This window comes from Pristis pectinata, chromosome 10 (genome assembly GCF_009764475.1).
Source record: "Pristis pectinata isolate sPriPec2 chromosome 10, sPriPec2.1.pri, whole genome shotgun sequence".
In the NCBI taxonomy this organism is placed as follows: domain Eukaryota; kingdom Metazoa; phylum Chordata; class Chondrichthyes; order Rhinopristiformes; family Pristidae; genus Pristis; species Pristis pectinata.
In genome coordinates this window covers 42,169,310-42,183,514 of record NC_067414.1, presented here as the reverse complement: position 1 = coordinate 42,183,514, position 14,205 = coordinate 42,169,310, and the positions used below count along the sequence as shown (strand labels likewise).

Sequence of the window (14,205 nt, the reverse complement as noted above, 5' to 3'; positions counted from 1 at the left end):
TATACACAAATTAATGTGCACAAGGATTTGAGTTTTACAGCCAGGTGAAAACCATGAAACAGCAAGCTAAACAAAGCAATGCATCAGTTACAACCCCATTTCTGTACTCAATACAGCCACCCTAATTTCTGACCCTTGGTGAAAGAGGACATCAAGATGACCTGGCTAATTTGCAGACATTGTAACTATTTCCTCAGTAACATGCTAGTTTTAGTTTGACTTCATATTTCTTATATCACATATTTTCTTACGACATAGAAATAGGTCATTTGGCTCATCAAGTCTAGACCAGGTCTCAGAGCATTCACATCAGTCCCATTCTCCCACTTACTTCCTTGTCACCTATTCTCTCTCACATGACCATCAACTCCACTCAATTCATCTGCCAATTGCCCACACTGGGGATAATTTATAGTAGTCAGTTAACCTACTAATTGCCACATATTTGGGATGTGGGAGGAAACCCACACATTTGCTGGGAGAATATGCATCCTACACAGGATCGGAAGCAGGTCACTGGAACTATGCAGCACTGACACTAAATGCTACACCATTGTGTCATCATAGATAATCAGTTCGATTCCAGTCCCTTCCAACCAGTGTGCAGCCTGTAAACACTTCATCTTATGTTCATGATCCCAAGGCCTAATGGTACCTACCTTGAACATTCCTGTATTAGTCATGTGAGATACAATGATCTTCTTTGGTATTGATCATATGCAAACAATCTCTATGTCATTGTTTCTGATTTTTTTTCTATAAATTTTTTTAAACTCATCACCTAGTTTCTCACCTCATGATCTTACGCTTTGTTAATGGCTGACACTATTCTGGTTGAGGTAACTCTACTACTCTGTTCATTGTTTCTGTCTTAGTATTTCTGTTAGTTTCTCCTGCCAGCAGTCTCTTCTTTCTTCTTGTAAATTCCACAGTGTTTTTGGATGGTCCTCATGTGTTCTTTATGAGGGCCACTTATTCAATGGCCTGGATCACGTCATCAGGGCAAAGTGATAGCAATCATGGCAGACATCAAAGAAAGCTGCCCACAAAGATCTAGCAAATCCTATGGTGTGGAGTTTACATTTTCTGAGGTTGGTTGCTTTCGAGTATCATTTCTTCATCCAGGTGTTCAGCGACAATGGAGCCATCAAACTGGGTGACCAGCCGATTCTGAGCAGAATTCTGAAACAGGAAACCAGGAAGGAAAAAGATAATTTAAAAATGTTAAGTATTTCACGAAGTGCAAAATAAAGATTTTAATATGCGCATGTAGTTAAAGTAAATTTGAGATATCTGAAAGAAACATCGATAATTTCATTTTCTTTACAAAGGCAAAATCCAGGAGAATATTTACACTTCCTCTTAATCCCCAAGATATGATAAGGCAGTAAATACCCAGTTCATGACAGGGCTGTGGAAAGGCTTTGAGAAAGTTATCACAACAAAGATGATTTTTAAAAAATAAGATGGATAAGGATTAAGCCACATAAACCAAGTGGGTGGAGCAGAGCTGTACAAATTTGTAATTTGGTTTGGAGCATAAGAAAAGGATTTTGGAAGATGGATGTTTTGAGAATAAGCATTGTTAGAACACTAGGGTCTGAGTACATATTGTAGATGGAGATTGGGTAAAATTTTGAAGAGAGGAATCAAGCAGCATGCATGATGGAGTTTGATAGTACAGATTGGACAGATTGTTATAAGAACACAGATCAGTATTTGAAAAAATATTTACCTGGAATGTGACAAACTATTGATCCCTTTACCTTTACTCTATATTAAGTCAGTTTGGATTACACTGAAATCTTACTTAGAGCTCTCAGGATGCGCTCCCAGGAATGAAAGCACTAATGGAATCAGCACTAAAAGGTTTCATTCTGGCATTATACATATAGAGATTCTTTACTGACAACATTGGGAACATAGCTGGAACCCCTGCTCTTCCTGCTACTGTGCATTGCTATGCTGTGGACAAGGGACAGGAACCTGGGAAGAATCCAGCAATTAACTGCCCATGGCTTGGTGTGGAGAGGCTGTCAGTTGGGACTGGTGTTGGATGGGCCAAGGTGAGTGGAATGGCCATTCAGCACATATGGATCTGATGGATACCTCCCCCTCCTCTTCTCTTTGTCTGGCTGCACAGTTATCCCCAGTCCAAAGACTTCTCAGTGGTAACAAACTCAACAGTGCGCACTGTCCTTTGAGTTTGTGCAGCCAAATAAAGACAGAAGGAACAGCACCATGAAGTGAAGAGAGAGTCTGTAGGATCTGGGTGGTCAGTCAACAGATAGAACAGGTACTGCCGGTCTCCAGCGATATTTCACACTCACTGTGCCAGCCGGAGTGCAGCCCAAGGACCACAATGAGTGGCTGTATTAATTGTTCCAGCTTGCACTGCACCAGGTCTCACAGGCAGCTTCTCCACAAAGCGGCATGCAACCCAAGCAGATGGTTTCCTTAAAGTGCAAAGTGAGTATATACTTGTGAATGCTCATAATAGATACTCAAGGGCATTATAATGAATCAGTATCATGATTTAATGACTGATGGAGCAGAATTAAAGGGCCAGAAGGCCTATTCCTGCTCCTACTAGTATACATTTACCATACCAAACTCCATCAGTATATCCACAAAATATTGAATGAATGAATTAACCCCTTCTTACTACTGAAAAAGTCAAGACAATAAATCCTAACACTTGTCCATTAACTTCAAAATCATATCAGAAAGCAGCAAAACTTTAAAACACTGTTCAACTAATCAGTAGACAATATTAACGAACAAAAGAACTGTAAGAGAATGAAGCAGTTTCACCGTGATTCAGCACTAACTGAATCACTGATTATCAAACAATAGTGGAAATCAGTATGCCAGATTGAGATGGATTAATCAGATTTAAATTGAAATCCTTTAATTGCTGCTGAATTATGATGTTGAAAATATTATATGAATAGAGAAGAATCTATATTCTGAAGGCTTAATCTTAATATTTCCATGGTTGAGGTAGCTGCTCACCTTCCTCCAGGTGTTGAACATCAGGGTGATGAGCTGCCTTTTATAGATGTGTCCATTCCTCTTGGATCTGCTGTCCAGGAATAAAACCACCTTTTATCCTGGCACAGTTATCTAAAATAGCAGGTTTAAATCTCACATTCTTGAGACACTTTGCACACTTAAATGACTTTTTTTTAATCTGGTTGCTACCAGTATTGCAACTTTGTCCATGATTTCTCTTCATTATAAGAGTACAAGGGTATATAAGTCATGTGGGAATAGATTTTAATGGTTTCATTTCCAGTATATGTTATGTAAGTATTATGGGATTAGTCTCCTTTGTCCATTTAAGAACATAACAATTAGGAGCAGAAGTGGTCCATCTGTCCCTGCGAGCCTGCTTCACCATTCATTAAATCCATATTGATTCTGCTCAGTCCTATTACTATTCTTTTCAAGGTGTTCTATCGTTTCATCCTTTCTGACAGATTCCAGCAACTTCCCTACCACTGGCATTATACTAGTTCCTTATTTTGTCTCTTACATCTTTTTCTAACTAATGGTCTCACATTTGCTACCTTCCAATTCACAAGAAGCAATGTCAGAATATATAGAAGTTTGGAAAATGGTAAACAGAGTATCCACTATCTCTAAAGGCAACTCTTTCAAAACTCTGGCATGTAGATCATCAGGTTCTTGGGATTTATCAGTTTTCAAGCTTATCAACTTCTCTAGTGCTATCTTTTGACTAATAGATAGCTCTTTCAAATTGTCATTCTTGCTAGAATCTTGATTCTCTTGTATATCTGGCAGGTTTGTCTGTGAAGACAGACACAAAGTAATTGTTTAATCCCGCTGCCATTTCCTTATCTACTCTTCTAGACACATGCTCAAAGAACTCTAGCAGACTGGTCACATATAACTTTCCTTTCACAAATCCACGTTGAGTTTGCTCACTCCTATTATTCGTTACAAGGTGTTCGGTTATCACATCCTTCATTATAGATTCCAGTATTTTCCTACCATTTGTGTCTCTTCTATTGAAGACAGTGTAAAGTACATGTAAAGACGCACACTCAGCGTTTCAGGAACAGCTTCTTCCCCTCTGCCATCAGATTTCTGAACAGTCCATAACCCATGAACACTACTTTGTTAGTCCTCTTTTGCACTATTTATTATTGTAACTTATAGTAGTTTTTATGCCTTAATGTCTTGCACCCTACTGCTGCCGCAAAGCGACAACATACAGTATGTCAGTGATAATAAACATGATTCTGATGTTTAATTCCTCTGCCATTTCTTCATTCCTCATTATAAATTCTCTTGTCTCTTTTTGTAAGGAGCCCACACTTGCCCTTGTTAGTCCTTTCCTTTTAGGTACTTATAAAAGTTCTTATAGTCCATTTTTATAAGTATTCTCACACATTATCTTGTCTTTCTTTATCAATTTCTTGGTCTTCCATTGTTGAGTTCTAAAATTCATCCAGTCCTTAGGCCTACCGTGTTTTCTGGCAACTTTGTAAACCTCTTCCTTGGATTTAACACTGTTTGTAATTTCTTCAATCAGCCATGGATGAATCTCTTTTCCTCTTTGTTTTTTTTTGTGACTATGTATTGTTTGCAACTTATGCATTGTGTCTTTAAATGCTAACCATTACCTATCCACCATCATACCTTTCAATGTATTCTCCCAATCACAGCGAACTTTTCTCTCATATTTCATAGTTTCCTTTCTTTAGATTTAAGATCCTAGTCTTGCATTGTGCTTGAAAGCGATGTCTGAGTTATACAGCATGGAAACAGGCCCTTCAGCCCAACTGATCCATGCTGACCAAAATGCCCCATCCAACCAAGTCCTATTTGCCAGTGTTTGGCCCATAACCATCTAGATCTTTCCAATCCATGTACCTGTCCAAGTGTCATTTAAATGTTGTTAACGTACCTGCCTCAACCACTTCCTATAGCAGCTCATTCCACATACATAACAGCCTTTGTGTAAAAACGTTGCTCAGGTTCCTATTAAGTCTTTCCCCTCTCACCTTAAACCTATGCCCTCTAGTTTTTGATTCCCCAACCCTGGAAAAAAGACTGAGTGCATTCACCCCATCTATGCCCCTCATGATTTTATACACCTCTATAAGATTACCTGTCAGTCACCTACACTCCAAGAAAAAAAGTCCTAGCCTGTCCAACCTCTCATTATAACTCAGATCCTCAAGTCCTGGCAACATCTTTGTAAATCTTTTCTGCACTATTTCCAGTTTAATAACATCTTTTTTATAGCAGGGTGACCAAAACTGAACACAATACTCCGTGCAGCCTCACCAGTGCCTTGTATAACTGCACCATGACCTCCCAACTTTTATACTTAATGCCCTGACTGATGAAGGGCAGTGTGCCAAAAGTCGCCTTCACCACCATCTACCTGTGACTTCACTTTCAGGGAACCATGTACTTGTACTCCAAGGTCCCTCTGTTCTACAACACTCCCCAGGGTCCCACCATTCACTGTGAAAGTCTTACCTTGATTTAACTTTTCAAAATGCAACACCTCGCACTTATCTGAATTAAGCTCCATTTGCCATTCCTCGCCCACTTACTCAGCTGATCAAATAACTTTTGATAATCTTCTTTACTGTCATTCATTGTTAAATTCTGTCATATTGTGGTTCCCTACAGGCCCCTTGAAAACTTAAATTTATCAATTAACTCTTTCTCATTGTACTAAATGAGATCCAAGTTGACAGTTCCGTGAAACAAAAACAGGTAATATTGGAAATACTCAGCAAGTCAGGCAACATCTATAAAAAGAGAAATAGAGTTTGAGATCTAAATGTTAACCGTGTTTCTCTTTCCACAGATTCTGCCTGTTATATTTACTGTTATTTTTCAGATTTCCAGAATCTGCAGTTTCTTTTGATTAGCCTTTTCTTGAGCTGATCTAGAAACAGATTTTGTCTATTTATAAGAATTTATCTTTCTGCTTTTAACAGCAAATATGGTTCATTCAACCTGTATGTCAGTTAAAGTCTCCCATGGATACCATATTATACCCACCACAGGTACATCTAATTTCCTGATATATGCCACTATTTGGAGTCCTGTAAGTAACTCCTACCAAAATTTTCTCCCCTTTGTTATTTCTTAGCTTGACCCGAATTGATTCTACTTCCATACTATTATTTGTATATACAAGGATCACACACTACACACGAACCTGTCTCAAAGTACACAATTTAAAAATTCTCCAAAGTTGCAAAATTTGAATGATCTTTCACCTTAATGGTTTACCTACTTTTCCCATTTTCTAATTAGGTGTGCCAAATTTAGCTCTCTGCTATGTCAAACTGCTGTGAGTTAAAACATTCTTCTAGACTTTGTACTACTTCTGCATGGGGGATGCATTTAACTTTCTGTGAAAGTACTGAGTTAATGACCAATTTACTTTGAAGTATACTTCTGTGAGGAAAATCACTTCCTTTCATTCCCTCACTGCAGCCTACTCATTTACAGTAGTTTTTTCCACTTCAGCAGTACTGTTGGCCATGAAAAGCATCTGCATTCTCAGCATGTGGGATGTGAATAATTCGCAAGCCTTGTTATAGTTTAAGAAGCCTGCTTGTGCTTGAGGCATATTTTTTTGAGCCAACTTTCTTTTCCTATCAAAATGGTACAATAATACTGAGGTCTTTTGTGTGATTACATCTTATAGCCAGCATGTCCCACATGTTCCACAAATTCTAACAATCTTTTTGTTCATTTTTTCCACCCAATATAGGCCTATGTTTAAATTGAATACTATCCTCATCACCAATTACAATATACTGGTGGTGTGTAGTCTATTAAGGAGTAAAACCAAAGCATCACATGACCATAAGTTACACAAGTAAGTATTATAGATGTCTGGCTGCCAAACAATTGTCCTTTTGAAGAGACCTAGTGCTACACCCACTAGATACCTAGCAGCAGCTTTAAATAAAACAAGACAACAGATAAGAGCACTGTTTCCAATGGATCACCAGCATACAATTATCAGTTCTTTCATAATAAGTCACAAAGAGGGAATCTGTACGACATCACTACCATTGCAGATGACACGGTTTACCTATTAATATATCTATCCTGTAAGCAACTGTAGTGAGACACAACAATACCTTAAGCCACAGTCCTGATTGACAGCAATTCATTACTAATACAGGTCAACACAGCTATAGATCATTACACTAAGGAGAAGGACACCTATAAAAAGTAGATCAGTCACTTACTCTGACTGAGGAGCACAGTCAGTTTCAAGACATATTCAGTTTTGAAGGCTTTGGGACAGAAGCATTGCAGGTTATGCTACAATGTCTTAAGTTACCAATACTTGTGACTAACTGTGGGTAAGGATTGATTGCTAAATTGAAACTCATTAGGAAAGAAGTTTTTCAGTGCTCACAGGAATATGGCATAGTCACTTTTGGAAACATGGATGTCCAAATATAATGGTACTTTAAAGATGCTTACATAGGAATCACCAGATATTAAGCATATTTTATATATATATATATATATATATATATATATATATATATAAATAAAAATACAGATATAAGAACAGCTTGCTTCAAACTAAGGCATATTGCTTATTCCTTGAAGAGCCAAACAGAAAAAGAGCTTCAGAAATTGGAAAGAAATGGCTAAAAGCACTCAAGCAATGGGAAACTCCAATCATAGTCATGGATAAGACAGATAAAACAGTAAGATTGTGCAGTGACTACAAGGTTACTAAATCAGATGATCGATGATGAACAATATCCCTTGCTGATCTGCTAGTACCTGTTTGCACATACAGGTACTAGAGGATCCAAGTTTTTCTCAAAACTTGATTTGCCACACACATATGTGCAGCTGAATGTGTATAAGGACTATCAGAAGGACCTCACAATGAATATATATAAAGGATTGCACTCTTGCACTAAGTTGCTATACGGAGCAAAAATCTTTCAGCCAACTGTGCATGGAAATTTGCATGGTATAATCACTCATCACTATAGTTAGAGCAGAGAAAAATACACATATTTTGGAGGAAGTATTAAATAACCTCCACCTTAATTACATTAGGTTGAAACAGCTAAATGTTTAAGCAGAGGTGGTGGAGGTGGTGTATCTTGGTCTGTTTTGATGCAAGCCAAAAATCAGAGAATGTTGTAGAGCTTTGGTTCTTTCTGGGATTGATTCACTATTATTCCAGATTCTTGCCAACTTAGGGTGGTGCTAGCACCAACTTCGTAAGAAGATCGATAAAGGGAATTCAATTAACATGCAACAGGAAACATTTGATCAATGTAAAGAAAGTTTGACCAGTTTGTTCTATAGCAGTTGTGTTGTAAATTTTTTAGTAAAAGTGAATATGATCATGGCCGTATTGAGATGTAAGCACAACCAATTATTTTCAGTGAAGAAATTCCACCAACTCCTATTGGAAACAGCTTTTGTTATCATTACTAATCTCATTTTATATTGGCAATCTTAGGTCCTAGAGCATTAATCCAACATTGGTAGTTTCCAGGATGGAAAGGTAGCTAATTTGCTGTCATAGGATGATTACACCATTGAATATCTTCCATCAAAACAAAATGTAATTTCTGATAGTTTGTAAATTACTGAATGAGTCATCTGATATAGATAGTGAAAGCACAATTTTCACACTGTAATTTGTAGGTGAGGAATTCCTGGTCACAGATTACAGAGAGGGCTTGGGCAACTCAGCATGATGTACTCCTAAAATGGATCTATGAACACACATTGAGAACGTGGCCCAGCCTAGACTTCTCCAAATGGATGCTTACAATCAGACTGCAATGGAAAGATTGCACAGTTATCAGACTAATGGAGACACTAAGTTGTTGTCCCAAGTGTTCTCAGAAAATATGCTTTATATGAGCAACATGCAGAATGTACTAATGTCATCAACATGAAGGCCATTCCCAGGAGTTTTGTTTATAGGTCAAATGTTTTTAAGAATTTTCAAGAAATAGTGTCCATGTACACAGGTTGCCTGAAATGCAGACGTATACTTCCCAAGGCACGACTACACCCATGGAAATTGCTGATTTAGTCATTTCAAGGAGCCCAAGTCAAAAAGGAAAATACAATTTCCTTGTTCTCCTTGATGTGCATTGCAAATGGATTGAGGACAGATATGTAAGCACTTGCACAACACTGGAATGTAATATTGAAGTGATGGGATGAACCTTTGCTATATATGGAATACCAGAAGAATTTGAGACCAAGAATGGACCATATTCACACTTGTTTGAGAATTTTAATCAGGATAATAGCATCAAACATTCATTGTGTTCTCCTTATCATCCTCCTTCTAATGGAGTAGAATGGAGATTTGTGTAGATGTTAAAAGTTGCCTTGAAGAAGCAAGTGTTCCTCGATACCTTTAGCTTCATAATGAATCATGGATTGTCTGACTTCTTGTTCAAATACCATACAACACCAGACTTTCCTACCAGCTTTATTTCAAAAAGATTTGTTACTTCTTCATTGTCTTTGCACACTACTGAACTTGGTACAGCTCAGTTTGAAGGGAAGAGTGGAGGAGCAACAACTGAGGTAAAGCCAATGATTCAAGGCAAGTAAAACAATCACAACTAAGTGAACAAGCCAGAGTAGGGCCAGTGAATAAGTATATGACTCAGCAATGGGACTTCGATGAAGTAGTGAAAGACTGTAGTCTAAAACAGTTATTTGGTACATAACAGAAAGGTGGCCCAAAGTATCTATTTTAGTCAGAGACAGGTATTAATCTACATTAATACGTCATTATATATTGATGTACAGGAATATAATGTATTTGTGTACATCATACAATTGAGATGTATGATGATGATGAATTGATTCCTGATTTTTTCACAGAATCAACTACTATTGAACATTCACAGGTCAGCCACAAGCTTAGCCAAAATGCTTCCAATTCTCCAGGTCAAAGAACTTATACAATGTTGAAACAAGTACAGGGTTGAGGAAGTCAGTCAACAAAATGAATCTGTAATGACTGTGAATTGTTTTCAAAGAGGGAAAGTAGTGTGGTATATTAATGTTTAATATGTAAATAAGTTATGTGGGTATAAAATGTAATGGCATAGTTATATGCATAAATAATATTGGCATTGCATGTTTGCATGCTTTGTGGTTAGTCCTCATTCTGAAGCTTCTGGTGTCCCATAGATAATGAAAAGCAAAACAAAAACAATGCAGATACTGGAAATCAGAAGTAAAAACAGAAAATGCTAGAAATACTCAGCTGGTCATAGAGCTCATTGCAGTTTTACAGAGCTAAAAACAGAGTTAACATTTTGGGTTAATTACCATTTATCAGTATTGGAACAGTGGGAAAAACAAACAAGTATATTTTTATGTTGGAGAAAGACAAAGGGATGAAGACAGTAATGGGAATACCTGTGATTGGGTGACTCAGGTGGAGGACAAGGTCCCCCAGTTGACACAATGCTTTCACTGATGTCTAATTAATAGATGATGAGATGAAATAAAACATGTATGCACTAAATATTTTGACTTCAATTGTTGCGAATCCACTTTAATCAGAACAAGAAAACTCTTTTGTTACTTTATTTCTGCATCCCCCACCTACTATGCTGTTTCAATGAAGCCCAATGTAAGGAACAGCACAATTATTAGGTACATATATTAGAACATTTTAGACTCAATATTAGAGTCAAAAATTTCAAATAACCAGCTCTTCCGGGTTTGTGTCAGTATGAGCTAGTTCTGATGTAAGGTCATCCACCTTGAACATTAACTCAATTTTCTTCCCCTCCAAAAATGTTGCTTGATCTGCTGCGTATTGTTACAGCATTGTTTTAGATCTTCCACCCCAACACTGACGATCCCTTTGTTCCCGCCACCTCCTTGCAACTTAAAACTGTTTTCTCACTTTTCCAGTTCTGCAGAAAGTTCATAAAACCATAGAAGACTACACCATTTGGCCCTTCTAGTCTGTGCCGAAACATTATTCTGCTAGTCCCATTGACCTGCACCTAGTCCATAACCCTCCAGACCTCTCCTGTCCATGTATCTATCCAATTTATTCTTGAAACTTAAGAGTGAGTCCGCATTTACATCAGATGGCAGCCCGTTCCACACTCCCACCACTCTGAGTGAAGAAGTTCCCCCTAATGTTCCCCCTAAACCTTTCCCCTTTCACCCTAAAGCAATGTCCTCTCATACTTATCTCTCCAAATCTAGGTGGAAAGATCCTACTTGCATTTACTCTATCTATACCCCTCAATTTTGTAAACCTCTATCAAATCTCCCCTCATTCTTCTACACTCCAAGGAATAAAGTCCTAACCTGTTCAATCTTTCCCTGCAACTCAACTTCTGAAGACCCAGCAACATTCTAGTAAATCTTCTCTGCACTCCTTCAATCTTACTGATATCCTTCCTAAAGTTAGGTGACCAGAACTGCACACAATACTCCAAATTTGGCCTCACCAACGTCTTATACAACCTCACCATAACATCCCAACTCCTATACTCAGTACTTTGATTTATGAATGCCAGGATGCCAAAAGCCTTCTTTACAACCCTGTCTACCTGTGACGCCACTTTCAGGGAATTATGTAGCTGAACTCCCAGATCCCTTTGTTCCTCTGCACTCCTCAGTGCCCTACCATTTACTGTGTATTTCCTACCTTGATTTGTCCTTCCAAAATGCAACACCTCACACTTGTCTGCATTAAATTCCATCTGCCATTTTCTGGCCCATTTTTCCAGTTGGTCCAGATCCCTCTGCAAGCTTTCAAAGCCTTCCTCGCTGTCCACAACACCTCCAATCTTAGTGTCCTCAACAAACTTGCTGATCCAATTTACCACATCATCATCTAGATCATTGATATAGACAACAAACAACAATGGTTCCAGCACATATCTCTGAGGCACACCACTGGTCACAGGCCTCCAGTCTGAGAAACAATCATCCACTACCACTCTCTGTCTTCTCCCACACAACCAATTTCAAATCCAGTTTACAACTTAATTGATCTGAAATTTTAATTGTAAATTGGTAACATTGGTAAATTGGTTTATTATTGTCACAGGTACTGAGGTACAGTGAAAAACTTATCTTGCATACTGTTCATAAAGATCAGTTCATTACAAAAGTTCATTGAGGTAATACAAAGTAAAACAATACCAGAGTGCAGAATAAAGTGTTACAGTTATCGAGAAAGTGCAGTGCAGGTGCAAGGTCGTAATGAAGTACTTTGTGATGTCAACAGTCCATCTGTTCATACTAGTGAACTATTCAATAAGTTTTATAACAACAGGATAGAAGCTGTCCTTGAGCCTGGTGCTACTTGCCTTTAGGCTTTTGTATCTTCTGTCCAGTGGGAAGGGGGAGAAAAGAGAATGTCTGGGATGGGTGGGATCTTTGATAACGTAAGCTGCTTTATTAAGGCAGTGAGAAGTGTAGCAGAGACCATGATGGGGAGGCTGGTTTCCATGATGTGCTGAGCTGTGTCCGCCTGGTAACCACAGGTTATAGTTGACTACAAAACTCAGGTAATCTCACCCTCGAAGCTTTTCAGTCTGTTAGTACAAAAAAATGACCTTCGTAGAGACAAAGGAAGGGAGAAGCAGGTGCATTACCATTCAGCTCATCAAACTCATTCTTACATTCACTATTCTTCTCATTGGCCACTCTGGTAGAGGCAAGTGGTCTTCAGATAATGTCCTTGCAACTAATGGGTCAACTGATAGGATTAAAGAATGCACATTGTCAACCGTCAGCTCCAGATGAGGCAGAATTTCTAACCTATTTTACTGATCTTGTTCTGCGAACGTCCAATCTTCTTTCACAGGCTAACATAGATTACTTTTCCACAGGTGTTCATTGACCTGCTCCTGGTGTCATGCCTCTCCCCAGATGCAAGGCTTCTTTCCTGAGTGCATTTGCCCTATTCAAATGTAGATCCACCTGCCACAGATATAGAAGCTGATCCTCCAGTTGTAGAGACCTTCCAAAGATCCAATAGCCTATCTGTTCAGTGGCTAAATGACCCACATATGCAAATAGTCCTCCCTCATCTGTAGAGGCCCCTCTCATTGATGCAGAGGACATGCCTCCAGGAATAAATGACCTTCCCCAGAGTACAGGGCCCAATTTCACAGGCAAGGAACCCTCTACAACTTGCCTGGAGTGATCAACAACACTTTTCTTCTAACCTCCAAGTCAGAAGATTCTGGGTTCAAGTTGCAGTTCTGAGGTTTGGGCATATAAATCTAGATTGACATTCCAGCACAGTGTTAGAAATGCTTTTGGATGAGAAGCTAAGCCACGATCCTGGTTGGTGTAATAAAAGATCTCATGAAATCATTTTGAAGAGGTATCCTTGTGTCAGGTCAGATGCTGAAGTCCTTGAGCGTGAAGGTACCTCCCCAGAAGTGGTCCTCCACCCAGTGCTTTCTTCCAGATGCAGAGCCCGCTACTTAAAGTACACATAACATGCCCTCAGATGCAAAGTACTCTTACTCTGGAGGACCTGCCCCCTCATACATAGGCCCTTGTCCTCAGATGTTCATCCTGCACCAAAATGCAGAGGATCCAGCCACCAATCTCATGACTTGCCTCCAGATTATCGGGCCCTGCTGATGCAGAGTCCTCAGCCAAAAGTCTTCAGGCACCACACCAGATGTAGGTACCCCAGTTCGATTACTTAAGATCTTTTCATGGGTGTAAAGACCCTGGCCCAAGTCCAGTGACCATACTCCCTGTAGCACAGCCCTCTCCCATTTTACTCAGGTCACAGCCCTCGATGCAGAGCTCCCTCCACCAGGTGCTCCGGCAACTCTTTTGTACACAGAGACACCAGCACCATGTGCTCTGGCTACTCCCCCATGCCCATTCACAACTCTCCAGGACCCTTCCAGTCCTTGCCCCTCAGGCCTTGATCCCAGATACTGAGACCACTTTATGGCTCACCTGTACTTGTGCATATGACAATAAAACTTGACGGCCCCAGGTGGAAGGACCCTGTTTCAGGTGTTCTGGCCCCTCGCCTAGTTGCTTACCCAAACCACTGGCTCTCAGGCCGTACCTCCCGGGTCTGGGTCGAGGAGCCCTCTCGGTCGGTATTCAGGCCCGTCCCACTCGTGCACAGGCCACGCCCCCAGGCTTCTGGCTCCGCCCCCCAGACGG

At 39.4% G+C, this 14,205-nt stretch overlaps 1 long non-coding RNA gene across 1 annotated transcript; it reads right to left on the bottom strand.

The window, feature by feature from the left end:
• Positions 1-1,168: 1,168 nt before the first annotated feature.
• On the bottom strand, positions 1,169-14,124 carry LOC127574850 (uncharacterized). Its single transcript, XR_007956964.1, has 3 exons — positions 13,990-14,124; positions 2,331-2,456; positions 1,169-1,182 (listed from the first exon to the last, which is right to left on the bottom strand). It is a non-coding gene; the product is annotated as an uncharacterized LOC127574850 (long non-coding RNA).
• Between the last annotated feature and the right edge of the window lie 81 nt (positions 14,125-14,205).